General features: G+C 38.5%; 1 protein-coding gene across 1 annotated transcript in view; it reads left to right on the forward strand.

Annotated features, from left to right (window-relative positions):
• The window catches only part of agbl4 (AGBL carboxypeptidase 4), a 328580-nt gene that overhangs the window by 80753 nt on the left and 226084 nt on the right, over positions 1 to 21743 (forward strand). The gene's annotated exons all lie outside the window — the stretch shown is intronic.

Consider the following 21743-nt stretch of genomic DNA (forward strand, 5'->3'; position numbering starts at 1 on the left):
TTAATGGGTTGGGTTTACAGTATAAAAAAAGGATCATTGGTTAAAAAAACACAGATGTTTTGCAGTATAAATGACATGGCATCTGTTGAAACGTTGAAACCTTTCTATGCATTATATACAGTGTTCGGGAAGCTACTTTTAAAAAGTAGTAGGGGTGGTTAATCTGTCTGATTTCCCGATTCGATTACGATTATTGATTATTCAGAATCGTGCACCTCCGCATCGTGATGCATCGAAGAATGGATTTTTTCCCCCACCCCTAAAAAGTAGTATAACACGTTACTCGTTACTACTTAAAAAAGTAATCCGTCACTTTGCTTAGTTACCCCATATGGAAAGTAACTTATTAAGTTACTCGTTACTTTTACGTTACTTTTATTATGCTTGACTTTGGTAGGCCTGCATAAAGTTCTACTATGCATAATGCCATATATAATGCCATAAATGCATAATGCATTTATCAAAATTTTGAATATTTATGAAGAAAGGCCTGTTAATTGATCGTCATATGCATGTGTGACGCTAGGGAGGGGATAGAAAGAAAGCCCCCAAGAAAGACCAGAGGTCCCTGTTAGCACCCCCAATTCCTGGAAGCAATTATATTCAGACTGTATTAACTCCTAAACCGCATGGTGAAGAAAACTTATGAAAACTTATCTTGTTACTTCGACATAATAAGGGGACATTCGAATATGCATTAAGCCAAATTAAGGGTTCTTACAATGGTTTTCTATGGGAGGAAAATGCTTAACGTGTAATTAAACACGTTGCGTTCATATTCTGGGCTCATCTGATTTTTTTTGTACATAGTACTTTATTATGATTTTAGTATCATAATGATTAATAAATGCACGCACAATTATCCGTGAACTTGATAAATGTTGCAGATATGTTTTACTATGCACGTAAACAAATGCCTTTTAACTTATGTGTGCAAAATTCACAATTAAACTATTGTGGAGCAATTTGTACGTTATAGAGTGTCTAGGCCTATGTGTTGTAGCCATTAAATAAGTGCATTTAGTTTCATATTTGTTAAAATATTATAATGTTATTTTTTTCCATCTATGTTGATTATGACGATCAACGTTGTTGGAATATATCGGGAGACATTGAGTGGGTCAGACATGATTTTGACCACTTTATTAAGTTTTGCTTCAAAAAGCCTTTCTTTAAAGTGAATTTTGTTTTGTATAAATTGTATTTTAATTTTAATACATTTTTTATTAAACCAATAAATAAGAAGCAAATATAGTAGACAATATAATCATGACATGGAGGCGCTGGCACGGTCACTTGTTGCGAGTGAACTGGAGCACACGCGTTACACACAACACTGACATTATACAATCTTCAGTATTTATACTATATATAGACGATCATACCTTCCAGCCCTACTACACGAAGAGCAAGAGAGTGAAGAAGGAGAAAGAAAAGAAGTGACAGATGGGCGGTTAGGGGTCTCTCTTTATATGTGGATGGCTGTTAGCAACAGACAGATGCAGGGCAGAAATACACAGAAACAGCAGGCAGGAGGCGAACAGAAGTGATGTTGGCTCATAGAAGAGCAGCGCTGTGTTTGTGTGTGTGTGTGTGTTTACTCCATGTAAAGCTTGATAACAGCCTGCACATAAACAGGTGTAAACACAAACAGTGCCACTTAGGACTCATTAGCACGCCGGTCACCTCTCTTGCACACTATGACAGCAAGGCATGCAGACGAACAAAAGAAACGTAAATGGAAATGTAGCTGTCAGCTTATTCACCATGGAGATAGAAATTTGTATCTATCTTTATGAATCTGAAAAACGACATTGCTCAGCCTTATAGTTCTCTTTTCAACATCTTTATATAACATATGATGTAGGAGCTGTGGCCGAGCAATTAGCACATGTTTTACATTGACCCAGTTAACACCTGTATTGAGACTGGTGTTAACATGTGTGTAGGCAGTCCTAATAGTATTATATTGAAGTGTAACTTCGCCGATTTTCAACTCGCTTTGTATTGTTACAGTGGTTATAGTATATGTGAATGGAGAATGTTTTTTTCTAATCAGGTAGCAAAAATGTTTTTGCCTCTCTACTGTATAGGAACCCAAGTTTTATTGAAAAGCCCATTTTGCCAGTGATGAAGTGACCATTTAAATATAATAATAATATATTTAAATTATATCACACACACACACTGTATATAGCCCTTTGAAGCTGCACTGAAACTCTCATTTGGCCCTTTAACCCTTTGGTGCCCAGTGAAATCCATTATATGGAGAAAAATCCTGGAATGTTTTCATTAAAAACCTTCATTTCTTTTCGACTGAAGAAAGAATGACATGGACATCTTTGATGACATGGGGGTGAGTAACTTATCAGTAAAAGTTATGGAGTGTCATATTGCCTATAAACGTGCAAAAAATGTATAATCCAAAAAAAAAAAAAATCCACCTCAATCAAGCATGTCTAGAATTTCCATTAAGGTTCTCTTAAGCACAAATTAAAATTTTCACAGAAAGGTAATTAAAAGGAGCAATTGCAACCCAGCAATTAGCTGCTTAGAGGCGATAGATAGATAGATAGATAGATGGATGGATAGATAGATAGATAGATAGATAGATAGATAGATAGATAGATAGATAGATAGATAGATAGATAGATAGATAGATAGATAGATAGATAGATTGATTGATTGATTGATTTACATCTTTCTCCCTCTAATGTTAACAAATAAAACCTAATTGTAAAGTTTTATCTCTCTCTCTCTCTCTCTCTCTCTCTCTCTCGCTCTATATATATATATATATATATATATGTGTGTGTGTGTGTGTGTGTGTGTGTGTGTATATACTGTATATGTGTGTGTGTGTGTATCCACAACCGTAGGATGTAGGATGGATCTTTTACCACAGTATACACTATTTGTTAAATCATTTTTTTTATTGTTAATATAAATACATTATTTTTGCATATAAATTTAGGCAGAAATTGTATAACTTTCTTTATTGGCCCTTTTAGCATTTATGATATTAAAGTGTATCTACAGTATGTTCCAATGATATGAGACATCATCAGGGAGCTCTCTTTGATTGAAACGAGTGCGACAACGGTGTGTGCAGAATTCTGTGTTCTAGAGATCAAAATAGTGCAATGCTGACTGTTTTGCTTATGTAAGACCCTCTCTGTCATGTAGTCTTATATTCAGATTGTGTATGTGTGCTTTGGATTTTACGCGAGCGTTTTAGCATGGTCTGCATGTTAAGTGTGCTGGGGCAGGCCGAGTGATCGTTAGTGGCAGCTTGGGGACCGAAGCTGGAATGGCGGCAAAGAGGCCAGGCAATGCTGGGACTTTGAATGCCATGCAGACATTCGGGCACAGAACCCAGTCCCTGAGCTGTCTCTCTGACACCATCATCACACTCTTGAGCTGGACAGAACTAGCAAACAGATGTAATGCAGAGATCTATTTCTAGATTTGTCAGTATTTCAGAAGTCGTTGTGGTGAATTGGCACTATTTGTTTAGAAAACTACAAGTCTTGTTGAGAGAGGGAACGCAGATCAATGGTGGCGCTGTGGAGTCCTGACACTAGACAACCTCTCTCATCATTTCACAGCCCTGTTGCTGAGAAACTGTGCCTGGTTTAACTTATCTGATTAACTTATTTTCTCTTTCCTCGTCTCATTTTTGTTAGTTATTTTTAAAGTATTGCACATTCTCAGCTTGGTGACTTTTTATTTTATGTATAACATAATCTGAATATAATTGTTTTATGCATATTGTCACACAAACATTAGAAACAGTTTTTTTAGTTAACAGTAAAGATATTGAAATAGAAGATAGTGATGAGATGGATATTACACAGGTAAAATTCATTTTATTTATCAGTTTATCTGTATAAATAAACATCCCCCACGCCCCCCAAAAAAAGTTTACCTAAGAGCTAGAATTGTAAAATTTATTGCCAAATTATGTTTTTTTTTTTAATCCTAAGACATTAATACTTTTATTCAGCAAGGATACAATAAATTGTTCAAAAGTGAAAGTAAAAACATGTTTGTGACAAAATAAATAGTTTCAAATAGATGCTGTTCTTTTGAACTTTCTATTCGTCAAAGAATCCTGAAAAAAATATGTATCACCCAAAACCTGAAATGATAGTGTATATTTGGAAATTAATTAGATTTACATTTATTGGTAAATTTAGTTGATGTTTAGATATTTTTACTGGAAACAACAGAGATATTGATTTATTAATTTTCAAATAGATTGACATAAATATGCATTTTGTACGTATATGCATACATGTCAGGCCCCGGGTTTTGTTTTTTCCTCATCTGGTCTGATCTGGTCTTGTATGATTCCGTCTGATCTACTCTGGTTTTGGTGTTGCCTCTTCGTTCCCCTGCTCTACTCTGTTCTCTTCTGTGTTTTTTCTTATCTAGCCTAGTCTCACACTACCTCACCTCTTCTTATCTTGTGCCATCTCTTCTCGTCTGTTCTCATCACGTCTCTCTCCCGTGTACTGGTTCACATACGCTGGCATATTGCTTTGCTCTTGCCCTCAGTGCCAGGGGGCTCTCGGTGTGCTGTGTGTGTATTGTGTTGGCTGCTGCTGGACCTCTGAATCGCTGGCACAGCCCTCCCTGTTCCAATCTCGCTGCCGTCAAACTCACTTACCACACCAGCTAATAGTACACAATCTGAGCCTGCAGCAAACGCTTGCCCAAGGTACATATCTTTGTGTTTGCAGTCTGTCAGTCACAGAGGTGCCCCACTCACAAACACACACCTGTTATCTCTCTGCCTGGTCGTGTGTGGTGGGCAGGCGCGCGGGTTTCGCCCTTGTGCGGTATGGATAGAGAGATAAGAGCAGGGCATGCGAATGTGGAAGAAATGAGAGAGAGAGAGAGGAGGGGGAGAAGTATGATTTCTGTGGAAATGTAAACAGGAAGACAGCCAGTCAAAGGGTCAATATGGTTTAGACGGAAAGGACTTCACAACACTTGGATCTTTCTTTCTTTTGATATTTTCTGTCTGGAATATTATTTGGATGTTTGTTTTATGCTTTTAATCACTTTCTAATCTTAAAAAAATGGATTTTTTGTTTGTTTTATGCTTTTAATCACTTTTTAATCTTAAAAAAATAGTTTTTTTTTTCTGGTAAAAAGCACCATTTGTTTGTAGGGCTGCACAATTTCACCAAAATGTTGTGGTTATATTTCAATATAACTATATATTGATAATAATATTTATTATTATTGTTGTCATTGTTACTAACAATGAAAAACAGTATGATTGTAGTATACTGTAAAATAAATCTAGTATCTAGTCTAGAAGTAATGATAATAATAATAGTTTATTATTATTTTTTGTTGCTACTGAATTAAATAATAAGCTAAATAAGGAATATTACTAATGTAATATTTCACTGTAAAATAAAAAAAGAAAAATAATATACTACTACTAATATGAATAACACTAATAATAATTTATTAAAATATTAAACAAAATAAAGAATAATATTGTAATATTTTACTATAAAATAATCAAGTATTTATTATTAATAGAAATAATCACAATAATAATAATTTAAAATATGAATTATTCTAGGACATCTGTTAAATTACAGTAAATTTATTTATGGCGTTAATTCGTTCATTTTTAAATGTTAAACCATCATGCTTTTATTTTGGCAGCAATCCGCGGGGAGCCCTTTAAGCCTCTCTTTTGCTGACAGCATCCAATTAATCGAGCAGCTATACTGGTCTTTACCCATAAGATGAACAAAACCAGCTTTACTAGCTATTTTATAGTGCATGACAGCATTGAAAATCCATCACTATTTAAGCATCAATCTATGAGACAGATGGCAAATTTTGTTCATTTTTATTTTGAGTGATTTCAGTGAGCCTATTTTGGGACAACAGATCTTGTTAGCACACAGTTGCTTTTTGTGTTTGCTTAAAATAGTCGGAATCATTCTTCACAGAATGTCTCACTCTTTTCTCCAGTCCAATTGAGCTCAGCTCGTGTCTGAATTGGGATGGTCCCACACTCTCAAACGCACACAGGCTTTTAGTGCTGCAATGGAATTTGTGCACATCAATAGCTCCCCCTATGGAATCTCTGATAGCTTCTGTTTGTGTCTTTATCTCCCTCCTCTTGGCTTTTTTTTCTTTCACAATGTGTTTTGTACCCTCATATTTCAAGACTTCAGGACATAAACAAAGCCGCTGCAAAACACATTTATCAAGCGTTTGTTGTAGAACCGCCTTGTCCGAGTAATACGCCTCCTCAGGATGGGCCGTTGTGTGTAGACCGCCCATTTTGGACTGCTGTCACGATTTGTTCTGTGTATTCTTCTGAAAGATCACCTGATCCTCTGTTCCTCAAAAGGCTGGACAAGTGTCTGGATGTGTGAATCTCCGTCAAAGCTCGTTCACGGTATCTCTCGGTGAGCCAGAAGTTTGAAGAAGCTCCTCTGCGTGTGTGCAAGAGAGAGAGAGAGAGAGAGCGTTGGGTTCGTAGAGGCTCATTGGTGTTGTTGAAACTCTCTTGATGAGGCTAACTGAGTTGCCTAAATATAGATTACAGTAATTTACTTTCAAACAACTCATTTTCTGTGTTTGACATGTCCATTAACCCTGGCTAGAAAAATCATTAATTTTTCACCACTGAAGACATTAGTCATTTGAGCAACTTTCATCGCTGTCTGCCGCTCGGACCGAGACGGATGCAGAGATCATGCAGTTCACGTCTGTCCGGCGCACACGTGTCCTCCCACGCACATACGCTCATGCACCACCCGCACGGCCCTCTCCTAAGTAGGGTGGCTTATCGCGGGCTGTATTGTCCCTCACAATGTGAGGTAATTAGGTGTCCTGTGCGATGGCTGTCTCTCGCGCTTTCTTTCTGAGCGGCGAGAGAAATGGACCTGTCAGTTTTCTGGCACCAGAGAATTCAACAAATGGTAAGCAGTAATGGCTTCCTTTGTGTCTCGGCGAGTCTTTGCATCGACGGAGACGCATAAAAATAAAACGAGACGTTTCTCTTCTCTTTCGCCCACACTCTCCCTCTCCTTTCCCTTTCATTTGCGACTTAAGGACGTACGACACGTTTGTTAGGGGAAGTGCTTCTTTGAATGCCGCTGAAAGAGGCCGCTTAGATAAAACCGCAGGTAAAGAATCCCAGAGTCAATGCAATGATGCAATGCAAACATCCTGCCTCCGTCCTATTCGCTCTATTAAGTGCATTGTGGGGGAAAAGGAAGTCGAAGTAGCGAAGTCACTCCGCAGTGGACTGCGTCCTTTCCAAGGACATCTCCGCAGAGCAGCAGCAAGCAGAAATCCCTCCAGCCTAATCCTACATTACTGACCTGTCAGCATCACATCCACTCCTGACAGCAGGTGCTGAAACACACACACACACACATTTAATCATGCACGGGAAGTGCACATCTCCCTACCCACATTCTTATGAGCCTGTGAGCTGCGATTGGGTGGAAGGCTGCCTGCAGACCCATTAAACTGGCCTTAAGTGTTTGCTCTAGATGAAGAAAGAGGGTTTGACCACCAAAGGGTTGAATGTGTGTGTGTGTGTGTGTGTATGCATGTGTGTAATGTGAGAAGAGGGTCATTGTTAGCTGTCATGCTCTGGTGCTCTGTTTCCTTTACCTGTCAAATCCAGTGAGAGCGAGAACGAGAGAGAAAGATGGAGAGGGGAAAAAGAGTGACCCTTCAAAAACACACACAGTCCTCTGCACTGACGGATTATGACACCAGGTGACTCCTGGCAGGGCATCACACTTATCTGAAAGTCTCAAAAACATCCAAAAATACAAAACTAGTCCACTTGAACGCATTGAGGCCTCTCGTATTCCTCCCTTCACACTGGCTTGAGAACTGAGCGATCGCAGAACAAACTATGTTGCTACATAACATACCTGTACCCACAAATAAAGTTGAGTTATTTGTAATATATCTTTGTTTGAAATCAGTTTGTATGTTGTTTTTAAGTATATTTTACTTTTAAAGGGGCTTAGAAAATAAAGTGGCAGGAGTTTGCAAGTCTTGGAAACCTTGGAGCTGACTTTTTCCAGCCTGGAACTACCTTTCCTGTAGTGGAACCATGTGGAATGGTTTCAGATCGGCACCAGAGACCTTGAAAGACACCCAGCCTGTCTCAACCTGCAAATAAAGCTCAGCGTCACCTCATGCCTTTCTTTTTTCCAAGGTAAAACCTTTTACCCTCACGGAACAGTCCATCAAAAAAAAAACCTCTATCCCAAAAGATACCGCTTCTGTGCATAACTGCCGCAGTCTCATTTTCTTTAATGCTACTGATCGCCTCATTTGGCCAACGACAGCTTTCCCAACCAATAAACCAGCTGTCGTATTTGATAACTAGTAGATGTACATCTCGCCCGCAGGCGCGGGTGGTGTTTGAACCCAGCCGGACACACCACTCCAGATACGGATCTGGCACTGCAAGCTAAATGTGCTCCAAAAAAAGAATGCATTAAGGTCTCCGGTATAAATAACTAATGGATGGAAGAGATGGATTATATTTATCCAGCTCAATACAGCAGGACTAGATCAGTCTGCCCTGACTCACACACCTAATGATATCTGGCTTCAGCCCATTATGGACCACAGGCAGCCTTCTTATAAAAATACCCACACATGGCGAGCGCAGACTGGGGTAGAGAGAGAAAGCCGCCCCTGTGGCCTGCTAGGGCTCAGGACTGTCTGAGTCAGCTTCTCTGCAGTTCAATGAAAGTCACCTTTCTCCTCCTCACACTAGGATGAGAAGCAGACTTTGATAGGAAGGGCTAGGTGGTGTAACATTGGAATAATTGTGCTTTTATGTCGACGTGTGGTGCAGCACCATTTCCCATGTGGTGTGACCGTTTAGAAAGGTGAGGATGCGGGTTGCCGGATAGCTTGTGTGGGCTGATTGTTTCCTTTTGGCTCAGGAGCGTCTCATTTCATATTGTTGGGTGTAAACTGTGTATTTTCTTCATTCCTGGTGCCATTGTGCACGATTCACCAATTAACATTTGTAGCATTTGTTTCTGTTGTAACTATATGCTCCACCTCTGACTCTGGCTTTTCTTTTAGGCTTGGATGAATAGTTATTTTTGAGGTAAATGGATATTTATAGATTGTTTTAGGCAACTTTTATAGGAAATGCTCCAGAGAGAGACAGATAGCTGTCTATATGACTCACATTTATAAGTCTGCACTCATAGCTTTATGTACAGAACTCAGCTTCAGTTTGCTCTGCTTTGAATGTGTCTGATAAGAATACTTTATTCTGAGAGTCAACACTTTTCGCCATAATCCCTTGACAAAGCTTTGACATCTTTTCAAGATGTTCTTCACTTAAATTGTAACACTAAATTATGTGTTTTGTGCGTACAGGGCAGTTGACTCTGTAAAGTCGTTTTAATCAAGACTTCATAGAGACATGATTTGAGTCCCTGCCGCTTGGAAGATGTGAAAGTCAGCAGCCCTACCATTCTCTCTCTCTTTGTCTCATGGTTCTGTGCATTCTCTCTCTGATTGCCATAAGAATGATTGTGATTGGATTGTCACTGATTAAAATGGTGTTGAATTACAAAAGTAAGCGTCTCACAGAACAAAGAACATTTTGGCATGTGTCTGAAATAGGTGTTATGTGCTATTTACAGATCAAGAATGCTTCTTCCTGCTGAAGTCATGAAGTCACACAAGTGAAAAAAGTGGCTTGTTTTTACCATTTTATTTAACTAATAGAGCAGATATTAGGTCATTTTCAGCCAAGATAAGTTTTGGTGTCATTACTGCCGGTTTTTGCAAAAACAGTTATATAGAAAAGCATTAGCTTATTAACTAGAAATAATTCGGTGTCATCAATACGTAGTCCATTTTCTCAGAAAAAAAAAAGTCTGGACATTTTTAATGTGTATAGCTTCTGTTCATCTAAATCAGATTTTGATTTTATACGGTCTTTAAGTGTATTTTCCTAACTTCATTATGGCAGACTTCTGTCTTGCGGATAGGTTCTTATGCTGCATTGCATTCACATCAGAGCAGAAATGAATGAATGTTCAGTGTGTGGCTTCATGAATCTGATTTACTAAATGAGATTGTTGCTACTCTTGCATAAGTAAATGAATTGCTGCTGGTACTGGAATTCATCTGATGATAAATTCTCTCCATTCTCTCTTTGTGAGTAGGAAATACGTGCAGAGAGGTGACTGCTTATATTTTCTATCTGACAGCAACCCTGATGAGATGTCCTCTCTGATAGTCCAAAACAGATTGCGATCACATTTGTCTTTGCTTACTATGTATTTTTGCTTACTTTTACATGATATTGCACATTGAGGGACAAAACATGTGGCAGGGTCAAAAAAGTTTATTTTAAGTGTTGTTAACTATGTAGTTAATCAGTTTAGGGCTAGAAAGGTGCGTCAACGTAATCGATTACGTAAATTAGTCGATTTATGTGGAATGTGTCGATTTGTTGCACTGTGTATGATTGTCCCCAATGATGGCGGCTCCAAGTCTCGGATATGCTGAAAATCAGCCCATGTCAAAAAATAATGAGGCCGATCTAAAGTTTGGGAGTTTATTTTAAGCAGAGACCAAATAAAATGGTCCTCTGCTCGCCACTGAAATGGCATAGGCCTATCACAGCAGCAAAACTTTTATGCAGGTTACAAAGCATTTAACATTGTTGGTTATTTAAAATGTCTAATGGATGAACTCACACCTTGATTGGACTCATTTATTTAATAACATGCTGTCAGTCATTGTAAAACTTTACAGTTTTTTGGACACTGCCATGATTTAGACTGTCGCTATGCTTACCGCTTACCGTGACTTAAGCTGTTAGTCCATACAGCTGCATGAACATATTAATCTCTCGAAAGTACAAAACACTTCAAGATTCTTGTAAGTAATTGCTGCTGTAAATCCCAAAAAAGTGACTGTGAACATAGTAAACAACTTTCCTAATTAGGCCTACACTGTAAAGGTCTTCACAGGTCCAAAAATTCATAACCGAAGAGACCCGTAAATGTGATACAAGGAATTATAATTTGAAAAGTTAGACCCGACCCGACCCGACTGTACCCGATCGGCACATATTCCACAGCAAATTCCTATTAACAAGTCAATAAAAATCAAAAATCAAACTTTTTGTCTCACCTTATGTTAGCAGCCTTCTCCCTTGTACGTGATACATACAACCCTCCTTGCCAAGAAAGTTCCATCCATGTTATTCCTCTCTTACTGAGTGAAAGAGCATGCTTAATCCACTCAATATTCCAGCTTCAAGAGTCCACTTGCTGTCACGGTGATGGATAACAAATACAACTTTGCAGTTTTGCCAATTTTTTTGTATATCGAGTCAACTCACATACTGTAATAATATAACTTCGACTGTTTGCCGTTTTTAACAATAATAATGATTGCTCGTTCAGTGCCATGACCGAGTCTGACCAACATTTTTTTGATATAACAAGACTGTTCATTCATAATCTTTCATAATTCAAAATTCAAAATAAAAACAGGGAAAGAAAGTGCGCGTTAGCTTCAGCAACCTGAAATATAAGCTTTTACCGCAACTTGAGAGTCTTAAAAACCATTAATGTGACAGACAGCCCATCACAGATTTTGTTACTGATTTGAAATGTTATTTAAATGCGAGTGTGCAAGGCTGCAAGCAGTTTTTTAAGATTTGAAGTTTGTTTGCATTTACTTGCAAACAATAGGAGCAGTCACAGCTAACACTTTTCTCATCGTAATTTTACATGCTGGAAGTTACAAATAGATTGGGACCCGATCCGGACCCAGCTGAGTATTTAAAATATAGACCCGAACCCGTATGAGTCCTGGGTTGGGTCTCGGGAAGATTGTGAATATCCCATCTACACGGGATAAACCTTATTGTAGCAAGGTTAAAAGCTCAGGGAAGAAGGAGGTTGGAACCGGCAATCGTTCAATGTAAAGTTTTAATCCAAAAATAAACAACAAAATGAAAGTTAAGCGGCAGCACCTCATGGACGACAGCCGAACATAATAAAAACACCAACATAAATGTCCCAGGCCTGGTCCCCTCTCCCTTTGCACTGTCGTCACTCCTCCTTTTATCTTTCTGGAGCTGTTTAAATTGTTACATTTTTTGGATTTATTGAAAAAAAATATCGAAAGAAAGAATAATCATTAGTTCCAGCCCTAAATCAGATAGAGAAGCTTTTTTTTAAAAGAAGATAGTCCATATTGGCAGCTTACAGTCAGTATGTGCACACTGTTAATAATGTGAGTTCTAGAGCACCTCTCATTCTTTGCTTTTCCTCTTCAGAGAAGCTAGCTTGACTTTGTCCCTGTCGCTTCTTTTGAAGGTGTTTTCGTTTAATCTTTTCCGTAAAAAGATTTTGGCCCGGGGTCACAGATCACATCAGGGTTGTTTTCCAATTCACTGACCATTTAATCAAGCTAAAGTCCATCGCCGCGGCCCCCCTCACTCTCCGCTTTTGTTCGCCCCTCTCAAAGGTGAAGTTGCTCTTTTCGACACACACCTCATGGTCCTGTTTCACACTGCACTTCAGCTTCATTGACCAATGGAGCACCTTGACCCAAACTCTGGAGAACTCTCAGAAACTACATGAAGCTCGCTTCTCTTCCACACTCTCAGATTTGAATGAGTCTGCTGAAAGTTGTTTTTATCAAAAGGTTGATGAACCAAATTTATAGAAATTGTTAGGCTTTTTGAGATGCAGGAGTGTTCATTCTTATGCTACACAGTACACAAAGTACATTTCATTTTCTAGTTCTTTAGTAAAACATCTATGCATATTTAAAAACCACTGGTCCTACTTTATAATAAGCATCTTTAATGTGTACTATAATGAATTATATTTAAATGCAAGTATGCACATGTACAGTTGTGTACATATATGTTTTTACATTGTCCTTATATTGTAAAAAAAAATACCTACGTGTAGTCTGTAATTACACTGTTGAGTCTTCTCTTATACGTCGTCTATCCTTAAACCTACCCATACTACCAAACCTGTATCCTTAACCGTATCCCACCCCAATAGTATTTTGCAATACAACATGAACAAAATAAGTGCATTGTAAAAAATTTTTGATGTTAGTACATAGTAGTTTGTGATACCTAATATAACGTGTGACCGAATCACTAAAGATTTTGGAAGCATCAGATTAAAAATGATGGAGAAATATAAATATCTCTTTTTCTCTCTCTTTTTGTGCATTTTGATGTTGCATGTTTCATCTCTGATTAGTGGAATGTTTTGTAGAGCATCATGGGAAATGGAGTTTTCCCACCACTAATTCCAATGATAAACATGATTATTTTAAAACTAAGTTGAAATAATGCAGGCTAATGGATATCATTAAAAAAAATTCCCTATGGAGAAAATGAATTCTAGTTCCTGACATGCTTGGCTTCAACTTTTTCCAGCATAAATGAAGTTTCCTCAGGTTAGACTGTTTAAATTAGCCCAGGTCCCCATCAGAGCATTCTGAGCATCCAGATAATGGCGAGACAAATTCTGGATGGACGCTATAGGGAACCGTATGCAGTGGGAATTTGATGACATATTACCCACAACCTTGAAAACAGTAAGCTACATTTACAATTAAATAGGTTTTGGAGAAGAGAATGGAATAAAAAACACCAGACCTTGAAATGCTAACGTAAATTGATGTGATTTATTTTCCTAATGTATTTATGATTTTATCTGGCTCATTTAATTAAGTATTGAATTTACGAATCAAGTGTGGAATTGCAGGCTACTTTGGATGCTGCAATTGGAATGCTATGAAATGCAAAGTCTAAATAAGATGCCACAGTGGAATGTGTTGCTAAAGAAAAGCACTTGCAATTTTTCTGAAAGTGTGATGTTGATTACCACAAACATACATTTACATTTGTAGAAAGAAAGAAAGTAGGCTAAGTAAGTAAGTTTTGGGGTACACTGATGCACTTTTAATAGACGTGAAAGAAGGGCCAATCTGTAAACGTTAAAATACACAATGTTATGAACAAAATGCATGTCTACCTGATTGTCCTATGAAAAAACTATATCTTTGTAAAGTTATATTCAATTTTGCTCCTTTGGCCACATCACATCCACACAGTGAAGTTTCAGGAGTGACAGCCACATTTAAATATGGGTTTGAGTCCCCTAAATTATAGTTCCATGTGTGTACAGAACACGACTCGCCCCCAAAAAACTGAGATGATTGACACTGTGGTAACCATAGCAATGTTTTTGGTGTCTTGCGTGTTCGGTATCCGCTATTCTGACCAAAGTAATATTACAGTGCCAAAAGACTCGTTTTATACTAAAGCACAGTTGACGGAGGCGTCGTGTTTTGTTTAAAGGCTGCTTCACAGAGCGCGCTCTTGCATTGTTTCCATATCCCCTTATTCTAAGCATTTTTGGGGTTGTTGTATAAGCTTGGCTCATACAGCGATAGAGTTTCTGGAGTTATTAAATTGAGCAGGTGTGAGTCGCAATACTTCGGGCTTATTTTCAGCATAAAGTATTTCATTTTGTTTCATGGGCTGGTTTTGTTCTCTGATTCGCTTGAGGGATCTGGCAACACGAGTCACTCTAACCGCTTTCCCTGTGATTTCTTGCACAGCACATACAGATGAGAGTTACATCTCTGGTGCATGTTAAAAGACGTATTTTCTCTCGTCTGTCATCTCTCGTCATGCATCATTCAGTTCGGTTCCAAACACAGTTGTCCCTACCTGCGTTTTATTCGTATTATTGTTGCGTATTATTTATTCGTACCTGAGTTAATGCGGTTGTCACTCCTTTAAATTACTGAACTGTGTGTGAACAGAACAGGAAAGAAAAAAGATTTAAAAGAAGAGAATTTCAGCTTCATAAAGAGAAATCTTTCATGTCGTTACAGTTACAGTTCATTTTTCGGACGCATTTCAGAAAGATTTTTGCGGAGACAGAGTGAGCTGAAAGCGCACCCTGTTTATTTTATTTATTTTACAAAAACACAAGGTTTTGATGTTAATAAGAGTGTACACAAAAAAGAAGACCCTCTATAGTTTATAATCATGTATTGATTTTATTTATATGGCCATTAATGACAGAGTATTTTAAGTAGGGCTGGGTATTGAGACAAATTTCACAATTCGATTCGATTTCGATTCACAAGCTTGCAATTCGATTCGATTTCGATTCAATATCGATTATTTTGGATATCAGTTACAATAAATGGCAATTTTTCTCAAGGGAATCAAATCTCTTAAATGCTGTAAACTATGGTCTATATATAGTCTAGTTGTAGCCTATAGGCTTCATTAGCCTAATATGAATGTAATAATGAACGGTTTTGTAGCTATACAAACACTTAAATTACACTTTTATTTATTTTTATAATAAGAAGATTATATGAAATATAAACATTTAAATGGTGTCTGTCATAAAAAACTTGCCATATTTATTCAAATATGCATTAAATATTGAAGAACACTAACGAGTGTGGACTAACGAGTTTATGTGGGTTTTCTGAGGTAAATATGACGATGACATTGATTACAAGCTGTTTAACTGACGTCTTTCCACGGTTGAAACACAGATTGAGCGAATCAATGTGACATGATACGGATTTCGATAAGTTGTACTCTATCTTTTAACACACTTTCAGATGCTCATTCATGTTTATTTCGCGCTGTGACTGGTATTATTAACCCGGAAGAGAGATCAGCGCTGCTGCTTCTCCAGAGCACAGTAAGCTACATTTACAATTAAATAGGTTTTGGAGAAGAGAATGGAATAAAAAACACCAGACCTTGAAATGCTAACGTAAATTGATGTGATTTATTTTCCTAATGTATTTATGATTTTATCTGGCTCATTTAATTAAGTATTGAATTTACGAATCAAGTGTGGAATTGCAGGCTACTTTGGATGCTGCAATTGGAATGCTATGAAATGCAAAGTCTAAATAAGATGCCACAGTGGAATGTGTTGCTAAAGAAAAGCACTTGCAATTTTTCTGAAAGTGTGATGTTGATTACCACAAACATACATTTACATTTGTAGAAAGAAAGAAAGTAGGCTAAGTAAGTAAGTTTTGGGGTACACTGATGCACTTTTAATAGACGTGAAAGAAGGGCCAATCTGTAAACGTTAAAATACACAATGTTATGAACAAAATGCATGTCTACCTGATTGTCCTATGAAAAAACTATATCTTTGTAAAGTTATATTCAATTTTGCTCCTTTGGCCACATCACATCCACACAGTGAAGTTTCAGGAGTGACAGCCACATTTAAATATGGGTTTGAGTCCCCTAAATTATAGTTCCATGTGTGTACATTTCACGGTTGAAACACAGATTGAGCGAATCAATGTGACATGATACGGATTTCGATAAGTTGTACTCTATCTTTTAACACACTTTCAGATGCTCATTCATGTTTATTTCGCGCTGTGACTGGTATTATTAACCCGGAAGAGAGATCAGCGCTGCTGCTTCTCCAGAGCGATCTCACGCCAAAACGGCAAAACGCTATTTATGTTTTTGAATTTCCAAAGAAAATGGACGTAATTTGTAAATTGAGACTTTGTTTCATATCAATAGTAACAAAGGACAAAGATTATTGCGATTTGTTGGATGCACGCAGCCGCGATACAATCTCTCATTCATTCATATGAAACAGGATGACTAATCGATTTAAGAATTTATTTAAGAATCGATATCGGTTTGTAAAAATGAGAATCGATTAATATCGAGAAATCGATATTTATTATCCAGCCCTAATTTTAAGTCTATGTTGCAGATATGTGAAAAAAGAAAAAAATGATAAAAACGCGGGGCGCGTTTTTGGTCCCCAGAGGGTTAAGCACTAAAAGGTGAACTGACAACTGAATTTAACTGAAGTGTGTATGTGGCCTTTGTTGCAGTGATATGGAACCCTAAAACGAGACCGGTATGTAAAAATGCACACTGCTTTACTGCTCATATAATACAACAGATTTAAACAAAGGAATATATGAATGAAGTTTCCTCTTTTAACACAAGATAAGCTTTACATTTCTGCTTTTAAATCCTCTAAGCATTGTCCCCATTCAAATGCGCTGTAAGTGCCTTACCTCAACATTGATTTTTTTTTTCTTAAAGAGAACGAGGGGTCAAAGTTTTTTTTTTTTTTTTGTCGTTGTAATCAACTTTATGGCACAAACACATTGAATCTGGGATGTTCCTTAAATAAAAGCACATCTTAGATGATCTGCAAAAATTCCAATCCAATGTTCCAATTTAACAAAACGTTGAATACATGCATGCACTCAGCACATACTGCTGCGTGAGTGTGTGTGTGTGTGTGGATCAGCAGATATAATTCAGGACTATAGACACTCATACAGGCTGTGTGAATGAAATGAGCAGTCAGCTGCGGTCTAATCCCTTTTAGGCTGATATTGAATGATTCCCATCATATAAATCTGATCCTACAAACTCAACCTCAAAACCCTCCGCTTCCTTTCACATACCATTCTGACATTTCATCTTATTGATGCTAGACAGATCATAATCTTCAGTACACCTCTGGTTTAGGGTACTTACACAATTGAAATATTTTAAATAAATAAATCAACAAATAAACATTTTTCCTCTCAGCACATTAAAGGCGATAGTCCTTGGCACCAAAAAGCATATTTTCTCATGACTGCTGATGATTGAATGTTTGCAGCTATATTCAGAGGCAGTAAGTTCCCCATTCGTCCTCTTTACCAGTCAGAGCGATGTCTGTGCTGGTGGTTCTTTCTCTTTCTCTCTGTTCGGATGACAGATACACTTAGCGATGTCTCAGATTATGGCCATGACTGGCACACCTACTCCAGTCACTATGGCAACTCACACATCAGCATTCCTTCTTTCTTTCTTATATGGGATTGCTCTATATGGACTCTTTAATGTAGAAATTTCTGATACTGTAATTGTCCAACCTTTGATTGAATTGACAGTGGCTAACTTTGTGCTTGGAGCTTGCTGGATGAAACACTAGTCTGTAAGCTAAAGACATTAGTGTGTGTTTCTCTTGCTTATCCCAGCTCTCATCTCTGACCTTCCCTGCAGCGTGTGTTAGCGAGACACCATTAGCGATCCCATGTGCGACTCTTACTGTAGTAATATGATGAAGGTAATCCAACCCCAGGGCTGCCTTTCATTTTATAGATAAGTCAATATTAGACTCTAACATTGAATTTGTTCTTGTGTAAATGTGAAGCTCTCAGGGTGGTCTGCTCACAGCCTTTCTTGAGAATGTTCCTACTCAATTAACTAATGGACTCAAATAAGGTTGAAAATGAGTGTATGGGGTCCAAAATGAGCTATCACACCTGTCAATGGCAGGTGAAATAAGACTTGAAGTTACCTTTTCCATGAATTCACTAGATGTTTGTTGTTGTTAGAAAAAAAAATATTACTCCAAACAGTAATTTCTCGCCAAAGCTGAACATTACTGAACAAAAAAATAATGAACTTCTCCCATTTTCTTTAAAACAAATTGTTAGGATGTTTTGAGTGAGCCAGTGCTTCATTCTTGCTTCTTAGACTTTATACTTTGTCGTTAAAGAACAGCTTTTAGCCATTCTAAAGTATTTAATTTAAACAAAGCCCTCAAACAACGATATGAAGAATTTAAATCCCTCTGTCCCCTGCTGTTTGTCAAGCATTCGATTCCTCAGGAAACGAGAGCAGCCCATGCAGAACTGATGCTGTGCTTCAAATTTATGCATTCTTATGATATTTCCATGAACGGTCTTTAGTAAAACTGCAAATCTCGAGACCTCTCATTACAGAACGTGTGAATATTCTCAGTAAGTGTGACTATTTTGTCTCAGGGTGATATCTGTATATGTCCTCATGTTTTTTGCGTATATTGATTTGTTTTGCATGAATCAATGGCAGGCGTGGTGTTTTCCACGCTTATCAGTGTTTAATCGCTCAAGTGCGGGAAACACCTTCGCTTTTGGTTCCTTGTGACTTTCCAAAGGTTAGCCAGCACATTAACGCTCTCATCCATTCAGCAAACAGAGCGGGCGTTGCTGTTGCACCTGGAGTGATGCATTGCCGTGCTGGAGCGCTATGAAAAGCTATCGAATACTTCGCCACATTTTCCAGCTTATTATCCCTTCTGTGATCTGTTTGTCCGTATTCCTCCCTCGCTCTCCTCTGTCTTGGTTTGTATGTCTGTCAGAGACACCAGATGCCCCTGAATGGGTTTTTTTCTTCCCTGTTTTCATCCCAAACAGATACTGGCCTGCGAGCCCGATAGCAGCCGCCATAATAAACTATGTGCTATGTGAAACGCAGGCCCCTGCAGGCAAGCAGCCAGACGTGCAATGTGCAAGAAGATGAGTGTTGCCCGCCTGCGCTCTCTCTCTCTCTCCCTCCCTCCCCAGGTCTGGAAGATTGCTTTTATACAGCCCCTCAATCAAAAACTCACACTGCCAAGCTGTACTACAGCCACAGATGGGGGTAGAGCTCACCTCACATCTACAAAACGCTCTCCCCGGTGGAGACGACGGGACGGATGAAGGAGGGGTTAAAAACAAGCAGAAAGAGGAGGGGAGAAATAAGTGAGTCAGTTCAGCGCTGATTAATTAATAAGGTCGTTAGCCGAGGGGTGAGGCGGTTAGACGCAGCAGATTGATATTCCACAGAGATGGCGTACCGCTCGCGCCCAGCCTCCCTCCATCACCGCTGCTGATCTGGCAGGGCCGAGGGGTCGTTGTACCCCTGGGAACGTTTCGAATTAAAAACACTGACCTGTGACATCACTTCCTGCCGACGCAGCAGTGCTGTTGGGGGCCGTTGGAAGTTTTTGGGCTCCTGACACTGTTTTTTTTTTCTGCATTGTGCATGTTATATAGAGCGGTTGTGGCGCTTCTGAAGTGAATGGAAGTGAGTAACAATGTTGTGCCATTATTTACCTCCTGCACAACCACATCTCACTCTCTCTCTTTCCATCAATCTATCCACCCCACGTTGCCTCAGCCTCTAGAGGGTCAGAGGCAATAACACAGGCCCACTTCAATTTTCTCATTTCAGCTGCTGTTGATAGGCCAACAGCAGCAGGACAGAAGGCTAAATCTATCATCCTCCACTACTGAACGGTGGAGGTCAAAAGCTGGCATCCGTACAATTGTAGGAAATCCCTCCTTTTGCGCCAACGAACGCTGGATTTATGCAGTCTTATTTATTTGCCCTTTTCTCCTTAAAATCTGCATATTCATTTGGACGTTAAAAAGATGAGAGAGTACCTGCTGATAGTAACAGTGTGAACTGTCCCGGAGAGTGGTATTCATAGCCTCAGTCTCACCTCCAACACATAAACAAACACAACACACACACACACACACACATTCTGCTGTAATATTTATTTCTCTCTGACTCATTCTCCGGCCAGTGGGGGATTTTGGCATCATGTCAGCTCTGACCAGGGGGCTGTATTGTAATTATAGCAGATTGAGAAAAAAACTGAATAACATATTGACTCTCACAAGCCTGTGGTAATTTTTGTGTGTGCATGTCTGCAGAAAACCTCAGTATAGTGGCAGACTTGAGGGGCAAAGAGAGAGAGAGAGAGAGAGAGAGAGAGAGAGAGAGGGAAAAAAAAGAAAAAAGTGCTTGACCTTATCTTCCTGTAAAAGACCAACACACACTGAAGCCAGGGCTACATTTGCTCTCCAAGCTGCCCATCTGCCACCCCCGTCATACGATTGGCTTCTGGCCCAGAGGAGGAGGGCTCTTAAACACCCTATGGTATCAGAATGGGATATTTGTAGCTTTTAGTGCATTTATATCTGCTAAAATGAACTTTTACCATCTTTCTCTTCAAGGAAAACAGAGCGAAAGTACAGATGACTCATTTTTTTTTTTTTTTTTTTTACAGTTTTCTAGAATAAAAATGTCTGTATCCAAAATAGCAACAAAAGCAACACTGAGACTGGTAGGTCACTTAACAATGACAACATGTGGAATGTAGACATACAGCCACAAAATATTTTTTTGTCTCTTTTTTTGTCCAATGTCTCGCTAAATCAACCATACAGAAGGTAACAAAACATGGGCTATGTTCAGAATAGCACAAGACCATACTACTCTTACTATTGCTACTTTACAGTTATATTATGCACAGTATGCAAATTATCTGTATGTTTAGACTACCTGATCTTCTACATTTTCCAAAATGAGCAAATTGAATGTAATGCACTCAACTTATCCTTTCTCTTCCTGTAAAATCAGCTGCATTTTTTTCAAGATAACTGGATGCTGATCTGTGAATTAAGGTCAGTCATGTGACAACACAGCAGCATACTACTATTTTTTTTTTTTTTTTAGTTCTAGGCAGGATACAATGTATACTGCTCAGTATAGGATGAAGAGTAAGCATTCTGAACAAAGCCATTTTATTTTATATTGAAGTGGACTAGCTTTTCTATAGATCCCTTCTGAACTTCCTGTTTCAGCAGGAAGTGTCAACTCTGGTTGCTTCATGATTGTTATGAATTTTAATGTTTAAAGAATGATTCTGAGTCTTTGGGTCAGGAATTGTCAATGCGATTCACCCGCAGGTCAACTGAGGTTTCCTGTTTGTTGTAACATCCTACATCAACTCAGTCCGTTTTTTTTTTCATCCATTTCTCTCCCTCTCTTTCTGTTTTTTTCCCTCTCTCTCCTTCCA

The sequence above is a fragment of the Pimephales promelas genome, chromosome 14, assembly GCF_988280905.1.
Source record: "Pimephales promelas chromosome 14, fPimPro1.hap1.1, whole genome shotgun sequence".
NCBI classification, from domain to species: domain Eukaryota; kingdom Metazoa; phylum Chordata; class Actinopteri; order Cypriniformes; family Leuciscidae; genus Pimephales; species Pimephales promelas.